At 41.9% G+C, this 9291-nt stretch overlaps 1 protein-coding gene across 9 annotated transcripts in view; it reads left to right on the top strand.

Moving 5' to 3' along the window:
* Positions 1-9291, top strand: part of MARK3 (microtubule affinity regulating kinase 3) — a 115435-nt gene that overhangs the window by 944 nt on the left and 105200 nt on the right. The gene's annotated exons all lie outside the window — the stretch shown is intronic.

Raw genomic sequence — 9291 nt, 5'->3', positions numbered from 1 at the left:
CTGGGTGCTGTGCGGGGACCCCGGCTGCAGCGCCCGGTGCTGTCCTCGCCGATCGGGCGGGCGGCCCTTGGGGGACTGTCGGGGCGGCAGTGTGTTTGCGGGGCCGGTGAGGAGAAATTGACGGGGTCGAGCGGACGGTCCTTTATGCCGGGCTTTTAAAAAATTGTCTGGAGCTAAGTTTAGTGACAGGCTCTGAGTGGCCACCAGGGAATCTTCGAGGGCCCCTTAGAAGGAACTGCCGAGCTTTTCGGAAGAGAAGTTTTTGCAGGGGGTACAGGCTTCCCGAAGGAGTCGCCTCCCTCCCATGCGCATCAGTTCGGAAGGGTTGATGGAGCGGGTTTGAAAGGAAGGCGGATAGTACAGCTGCCCGGCCACTCGCTGCCTGACTCGGGGACACCCCTGCCCCGTCACTCGCTGCCTGGCTCGGGGACACCCGCGCCGGGCTAGGCTGTCTCCTTCCCGAAAACAGCTGGGCTTGGGCGAGCGCTAAGCCCCCTCCGCAACCCTCACGTCCTAGGATTCTGTACAACGAACCTTTGGTTTTGTTCCTGTAAACCTTTAAAAAGGCCAGGAGCAACGTTTTTAGGGCATAACGCGCAGGGAAAAGTCTTTTGGAGAAAGGTTGACTCCCTTCACGTGCCCCGGGAGCTCTTCTCGCCCTGGGTCCAGAGCTGCTCCCGTGTAGCCGGGAGTGACCCCCGGTAAACCGTCCAGCGCACAGCTTGCGAGGAAGCCCCACTGGCCGGTCATGACGTGAGTTATGAGGTAATTCCTGGCAAGAAAACGCCATCACTTAGAAGCCTTCTTGCTCTGCCTGTTTCCATGCTTTCCAGCAGTGTCCTGAGACGTCGTGGCCTAGTGGTATGGGATGCCTTCGTTTTCATCTTCAAAATGCCACTTGTTTGCTGGGTGGCTCTGGGGTGGTTCACTCTCTTTACGCAGACTCTGGCCTAAAGCATTCCTGCAGTGTGTTAACGAGTGGTATTTAATGCTCTTTCACCTGGGAAGTGAGTGGTGCCGTGGCATATGTTCCTTCACCTGAAATGCAGTAGAAAGTTCCATAAAGAGTGAGTAATAGAAAATCATAGACCAAGTGAGTCAGTGAATTCATTGTCTTATTAAACCTTTGGAAGAACCTGTTTCTGACTTGATCACTTTCCTAGTCCATGACTGCACTGTAGAGTGGAGTAAGCAAAAAAAGGGAGTTGATTAGCTTCGGTTCTTGACTTTCACTCAAAGAAGCAAAATCTTACATTGACCTAGAGCAGGAGCTCCATACTTTCTAAAGGAACTGAAGCCCAAAACAGTCAGATTTGTGATAATGAAGGACTTGCGCTAAATGAGTCTTTTTACTTTGTTCTCTGGTGAATTTGTTGAATTGTGTTCTAATCTTTCTGTGTGTTGTTAGAAACCACTAACTTTATTCTTTAAAAACAATCTAAGGTATGGAATGTGCTTTATTCTTGTAGAATGCATTTGAATTTTTGACAGTGTTAAAACCAGAGGTTTGTAGCACTTCACTGCATTATTTCACCATCCCCTGTTCCATTTTTAACTTGTATTAGAATCTTCTGGAAGTAGTTGTGTGTCTTTGACAGTGTGGTGCCCTTGTGTCAAGTGTTAGATGTCTAGCATATGCCATATTATTTGCCTGCCATTACTGAACTGCCAGTTGAGTGGTGAGGGTACAAGAATGAATGAGAGCTCTCAGTTTCTTGAGCAGCTGTTTTGTTAAAGTCAGGTTTATAGAGATAGAACGTTTACTCTTCTTAAGTATCTGGTTTGATGAGTTGTGACAAATGTATAGTCATGTAACCACCATCACAGTCAAGATGTAGAACGTTTTCATTGCCCAGGAAGGTGCTCGCTTACCTTGTGGCCCTTTACAGTCCGTCCCCTCTCTTTCCCCAGCCCTTGGCAACCACTGATCTGTTGTCTGTCCCTATAGTTTTATGTTTTCTAGAATGTTATATAAATGGTATCTTTATTAATGTTTGTGTGTGTATCAGTGGTTCATTTCTTGTTATACCTGATTGGTAGTTCATTGTTTGGATGTACAACAGTTTTTTGTTTTTTTTAAATTTTTATTTTACTTCCAGTGTAGTTAACATACAGTGTTACATTAGTTTCAGGTATGCAGTAAAGTGATTCAACACTTCTGTATATTACCCAGTTAAGGGATAACAATTTTTTTTTTTTTCTGAGTGGTTGTACCATTCTTTAATAGTTTTCTTTTTTTTTATAAATAGTTTATTGTCAAATTAGTTTCCACATAACACTCAGTGCTCATCCCCACAAGTGTCCTCCTCCATGCCCATCCCCCCCTCCCCCCACATCCATCAGTCCTCAGTTTTTGTCAGCATTCAAGAGTCTCTCATGGTTTGCTTCTCTCCCTTTCCCCCACCATTTCTGCCCTTCTTCTCCCCCTTGTTCCTCCGTCAAGTTCCTCCTAATCCTCCTATATGTGCAAACATATGATATTTGTCCTTCTCTGCCTGACTTATTTCGCTCAGCATAACACCCTCAAGGTCCATCCATGTTGCTACACATGGCCAGATTTCATTGTTTCTCATTGCCATGTAGTATTCCATGGTATAGATAAACCACATCTTCTTGATCCATTCATCTGTTGATGGACACTTAGGCTCTTTCCATGTTTTAGCTATTGTGGAGAGTGCTGCTGTGAACATTGGGGTACATGTGCTCCTATGCATCAGCATTTCTGAAGGGATAACAATTTTTAATCCATTCACTGTTGATGGACTTTTTGGCTATTATGCCTAGAACAACTTTGTCTTTCTTTTTTGTAAAAAGACTTTCCATTTTGCTTATCCTGGGAATCTTAATTTAAATTTTAAATAATTGTATATTGCTGTGATAGGAATGTTGCTTATAGATAGATTAATAATAAAAGGCAGATAATTTGCCACAAGAATATTGTCTTAATCCTAGTCCATTACTCTGTACTCATTTGTTTGACTTACAGATGTGAATACCCACCTTTAGCTGATTGGTATATAAAAGATAATAATACTGTTATCAAATAATTATAAAACTCAAAAGGACTAATCAAATTATCTGACCTAATTAGGATGCTCAGAGAGGTGACAGGAGCTGCTGTGACAACACTGTTTAGTAGCAGAGCCCCTACCCGGCTCCAGATCTCCAGTTCAGTTCCCTCTGCTTTTTTGTGTACCAAGTTGTTCCTCAAAAGCTTATGTACTAATTACTCAACTAGAGACATATAATTGTACCATTACACAGAGTATAATTAAAGTAAGACTTAAATGTATTGTTACTGAAAATTTCAAACAAGTAGGAAGAATTTGGTGGTTCTCAGTCAGGAACAATTTTGCTGCCCAGTGGACATTTGATGATGTCTGGAGACATTTTTCTTTTCATTTGTCACAACTGAAGAGAGTTTACTGACCAGGAATGATGCTAAACTTTTTACAGTATACAGGACAGCACCCTCCTCCCCCAACAATAACAAAAATATCTGGCAAAGAATGGCAATAGTGTCAGGGTTGAGAAACCCTGGTATAAAGTTAGCCCCTCACATCCTCAGCAGCTCAGTGGCCAGTCTTATTTCCTTTGGGTTCTTCTCCCCAAGAAGCAAATTCAGTGCATCATATCATTTCATCTCTAAAGCTTTTTAGAAGAAATAAAGCTTCTAGTTTTATAAAAATTGTAATCCTAATCCCTTTGTCATAGTTTCTTAATATCAGATATCCAGTCAGCCTTCAATTTTTCTCAGTTGTCTACTTTGTTAACTTTAAATTGGACTCCATCTTGAGTTGATACATTACAGTGAGCTAATATGTGAAATAAGATGCATTAAATTTTTTTATGTTTATTTTTGAGAGAGAGAGAGAGAGAGAGACAGAGCATGAGTGGGGGAGGGGCAGAGAGAGAGAGAGAGGAGACACAGAATCCGAAGGAGGCTCCAGGCTCCGAGCTGTCAGCACAGAGCCCGACGCAAGGCTTCAACTCACAAACTGAGATCGTGACCCAAGCCGAAGTCGTATGCCCACCCAACTGAGCCACCCAGGCGCCCCAATAAGATGCATTTTTAAAAAAAATCTTTATTTATATTTGAGAGAGAGACAGAGTGTGAGCAGGGGAGAGGCAGACATAGAAACTGAAACAGGCTCCAGACTGAGCTGTCAGCACAGAGCCTGACACAGGGCTTGCACCCACGGACTATGAGATCATGACCTGAGCTGAAGTTGGATGCTTAACCGACTGAGCCACCCAGGCGCCCCAATTTTGAAGGCAACACAAAATTTTATGTTTTAGTTTCTTTTCTGCAGTGTCATGACTTATATAGAGCCAATGGGCATATCCTGTTTGGACACTGGTAAAATTAGAAATTTATTTTTCACTTAAATTTTAAAGCATATGACACTTTGTAAGCCTGAGTTATTTGCCAAAGTGCCAGAGGCCCCAGGGCTCTGCCAGTTAACAGCTCCTGCTGTGTGTGCAGCATGTATTTACTTATCATTAGTTAATGCAGACAAGCCGTCAGAATTTCTTATCTTTGTGAAATAGATAAACCGATGGTGTTCTTGTCTAGCCAGCTATAGATTATATGAGGCTGTTGTTAACCTGTCAAGTTTAAGCACCTACTTTGTGTATGACACTGGTACGTGCCATAGAAGTTATACCTAGGAACCATGTTGCACCCGCTCTTTAGGACTTCCCAGTCCCTGCAGAACATAGCACCCTGAGCTCTGTGAAGCTAGTGTAATAAACTCTCAAATTGGAGTATCACCTGGAGGGACTTGTCAGAGCTCTGATTAATGGGCCCCAACCCCAGACAGTTTGCTCTAACAAGCTCCCAGAACTTGTGGTCCAGAACCCACACTTTAATCACTGAATCAGTATTCATTGAAAGCTTGCCAACTAAACTGTGTTCCTTTAGGTTGTATTGTGACTATAGAAGAGAGATTTCCAAGAGTAATAAAATTTTAAAAAAGTAATAAAATAGAGTAAATAAAATTTTCAGGCTCTGTGAGTTTTTTTAAAAATTTATTTTAATGTTTTATTTATTTTTGAGACAGAGACAGACAGAGCATGAACAGGACGGGGCAGAGAGAGAGGGGGACCCAGAATCCGAAGCAGGCTCCGGGCTCCGAGCAGTCAGCACAGATCCCGATGCGGGGCTCAAATCCACGAACTGTGAGATCATGACCTGAGCCGAAGTCGGACACTCAACTGACTGAGCCACCCAGGCGCCCTGCTCCATGAGTTTTTCAAGTTGGTTCTTTGTAGGAAAGTATGATTATGGAGTATAAAAATAGTTAGTATTTGTTGATCACTTACTGTGCTTTAAATGGTATTTCTTTTAAAATATGTAGTATGACTTTATTTAATCTGCCTTTTAACTTCCAAGCACAGCTATCTATTGAATAAAGCTTGTCTGGGCCTTTTTTAAAAAAAAGTTAATCTCTGAAGAATTAATTTTTTTTTTTAAATTTTTTTTAAATGTTTTATTTATTTCTAGGAGAGAGAGAGAGAGCGCGAGCAGGGGAGGGTCAGAGAGAGAGGGAGTCACAGACTGAAACAGGCTCCAGGCTCTGAGCTGGCAGTCAGCCCAGAGCCCGACGCGGGGCTCGAACCCACGAACCGCGAGATCATGACCTAAGTGAAAGTCGGACGCTTAACCGACTAAGCCACCCAGGCGTCCCGAAGAATTAATATTTTTTATGGGGAAAAATCTTATAGAATTCAATTTGAAGGTCATTTTTGTTTCTTCTATATGTAAATTAGGTGAACTTGGAAATTTGCAATGAGTAGAGTACAGCTTANAAGTCGGACGCTTAACCGACTAAGCCACCCAGGCGCCCCCAGCTTACTTTATATAGTGCATGATTATTTACATTGTAATTACCCATAAGAGACTTACACACAACTTAGGGTAAATTCCTGGTACTTGTTATCTTAAAAAAAATTTTTGTTTATTTATTTAGTTTTGAGAGAGAGACAGTGGGGAAGGGCCAGAGAGAGAGGGAGAGAGAATCCCAAGAAGGCACTGCGCTGTCAGAATGAAGCCCAAAAGCAGGGCTCGATCCCACAAACCGTGAGATCATGACCTGAGCTGAAATTGAGAGTAGGATGCTTAATTGACTGAGCCACCCAGTACCGGTAACACCCGGTACCTGTTACCTTTAATTTCAGAGGATTGTTCTGGATTCTAAGATATAGCCAAATTTTATCTCTGGAAATATCTCTGGGTTTTCCCAACCTGGAAGTGAAGGTCAGGGAATGCAGCCTTGTCTGATCACCACTGGGAGGAGTAAAGCAGAAAACCCTTGTCTCATCTCCATCTTATTTTACTTTTATATATATTTTAAATATTTTAATACTTTTTTTTTTTAAAGTAAACTCATACCTAGCATGGGACTCGAATTCGTGNACCCGGTACCTGTTACCTTTAATTTCAGAGGATTGTTCTGGATTCTAAGATATAGCCAAATTTTATCTCTGGAAATATCTCTGGGTTTTCCCAACCTGGAAGTGAAGGTCAGGGAATGCAGCCTTGTCTGATCACCACTGGGAGGAGTAAAGCAGAAAACCCTTGTCTCATCTCCATTTTATTTTACTTTTATATATATTTTAAATATTTTAATACTTTTTTTTTTTAAAGTAAACTCATACCTAGCATGGGACTCGAATTCGTGACCCTGGGATCAAGAGTTGTATGCTCTACCAACTGAGCCAGCCAGGTGCCCCATCTCCATTTTAAACTTTCAAATTAACCTGAAAGAGAGAACAAATCTCTTCCCTGGGAATCTTGCAGCTTTAATGTTGTCTTACAAAAGAATTTAAAGAATGTGCTTGGAATTGGTCTGCAACGAGTAATAAGGAGTTTATGCTGACCCATATGCACCTGCCTGCACAGTAATCGGGAGGGCGGAAGTTGGCACTGGAAGAAAGGATTTTTTTCTTCAAGGAACAGTTCTTTAGCCCAGCATTCTAGCCACCTGAGCTGCTTTGCTGTGGTTAGTCTTATATAATCGTAGGTAGACTAGATAAGGCATTGTTTCAGTGGGTTACAAAGAAGTCTTGGTATTCAAAGTTGAAGCTTAAACAGTATGAGGTATTTTGTTTGTTGCTAATAGGCAGTTGCATTTGAGTAGATATTCAATATTGGGGAGGGTTTTGTTATGGACATTTTACATGAAAATGTTGTGTGGGTAGAATTTAATATAAAATTTGAATAAACTGAGCCCAAAGGTTTTTATTCCCAAATTTTATATATAGCCTCAGTCTTTATGCAGTAAGTACCTTTATGACTTCACTGACAACAATAGCAGATTCCAGCAGGGAATCCTAGAGAGGATTCCACCCAGAACCGTTCCTTAACTCAGCCTCCTGCTCTGATAATCACCATTCTTTATCCAGTAAACAATTTAAACCAGGGCAACCTTTTGTTGTCGACGGCATTTGAGGTGTTTTTGATTGCATTCTGTTCACATACTATCTCCACCTCTTTCCTTGTCTTCCCTCAGTTGCTAGCCCGTACTTATTCCTAGGCCCTCCTTAGTATCCATAAGTACGTATTAGCTCTATTAGTGGGATGGACTAAAAGAGCTTGTTTTCTTCTTTTAGAAGAAGATTGCCATCTAGACATTAAAGATATTTAATGATAAAGAACCTTCCACATACCATGGTAATGTATTCCAGTTTTGTTTTGTTTTGTTTTTTTTCATTTCTATTAACTTAGTTCAGGTTCTTAATATTTATTTCCTGCTTATTGTATAGTGGTTCTTATTATTGCTGTGGAACAAATTACTCCACAACTTAGTAGTGTAAAACAGCAACCATTTTATTATGCTCACAGATTGTGTGTGAGGAATTCAGACAGGGATGACAGGGATGACTTATCTCTGTTCTTCTGTGTCAGGGATTTCAGTTTGGAGGATCTCAAAAGGCTAGGGGGATTTGAACAGCTGATCTGGAAGATCTACATCCTAGAGAGTTTCTTCACTTAAGTATCTGGCACCTTGGCAGGTATGGTGAGAGGGCTGGGCTCAGTTGGGACTCTTGGCCAGGGGGTCTACAAAGGGCTTTTCCAGGTTGGAGGCCTAGTGTGAGCAGACTTACGAGGTTGCTCGGTGTTTCAGGAGAGACAGAAGCTGCTTGCCTTTTATGGCCTAGCCTCAGAAGTCACATGGTATCACTGTGTCATTTGCTCTTGGTTAAATCTATCACAACAGAAGGGACATGGACTTTTACCTTGTAATGGGAAGTGTGTCAAAGATGTCAAGGTCATGTTTTCAAAAACACTTAATAGTAACTCTGCATTTATAATCTGATCTAGCATTTTCGTGTGCCATTTGGATGGTATTTAACTTTTTTGTGCCCCAGTTACCTCATCTATAAGATGGAACTGGTAATAGTGATGACCTCATAGGGCCGTCACAACGATAAGGCCTCTGTGCACTGGCCTTCCTTCTTGGTCCTCATCTTCTACCTCTCCTCACTCACTACGCCCACAGACCTAAGGGTCTTCTTGCTGTTCTGTGAATGTTCCAAGGACACTCCAACCTCAGGGCCTTGACATTGCATTTCTCTTTGAACACCTTTCAGATATTCTCATGGCTAACTTTCTCACCTCCTCTTTTCAAATATCACCTCAGTGGCTTAATCACCTATGACTCTCCCAGTCTCCCTAACCCTGATCTAGTTTTTCTTTTCTCCATTGCAATTATTACCTTCTTACATATCATAATTACATATTTCTTCTGTTTATTTGTTTTGTCAGTTTCTTCTGGTGTACTGAAAGCTCCACAAGAACAGAAATAATTTGTTTTGTTTACAACAAATACCTAGACTGTGCTTGTCATCTATTATAGAGATTCAACAAAATATTGAATTAGTGCTTAAATGAGACAGTATGTATGGGTAAAGCATTTAACACAGTCCTGATCTATAAGTAACAGATAAATGTTAGCTGTTAATGTTGATGGTCTTTTTACTGGTCTTCTCTCCTCTATCCCTGTGCCCTTAGCCTCTCCCCTCTGTACTTATTCCAGTGAGATCTTTTCCTTTTTAAAAACCTTAGACAGCTGGGGCGCCTGGGTGGCTTAGTCGGTTAAGCGTCCGACTTTCGCTTAGGTCATGATCTCGCGGTTCGTGGGTTCGGGCCCCGCGTCGGGCTCTGTGCTGACTGCCAGCTCAGAGCCTGGAGCCTGTTTCAGTCTGTGACTCCCTCTCTCTCTGACCCTCCCCTGCTCACGCTGTCTCTCTCTCTCCTAGAAATAAACAAAAAACAAAAAACAAAAA

This window comes from Crocuta crocuta, unplaced genomic scaffold (assembly GCF_008692635.1).
Source record: "Crocuta crocuta isolate KB4526 unplaced genomic scaffold, BGI_CrCroc_1.0 scaffold8, whole genome shotgun sequence".
NCBI classification, from domain to species: domain Eukaryota; kingdom Metazoa; phylum Chordata; class Mammalia; order Carnivora; family Hyaenidae; genus Crocuta; species Crocuta crocuta.
This window is presented reverse-complemented; position numbering and strand designations above follow the sequence as displayed.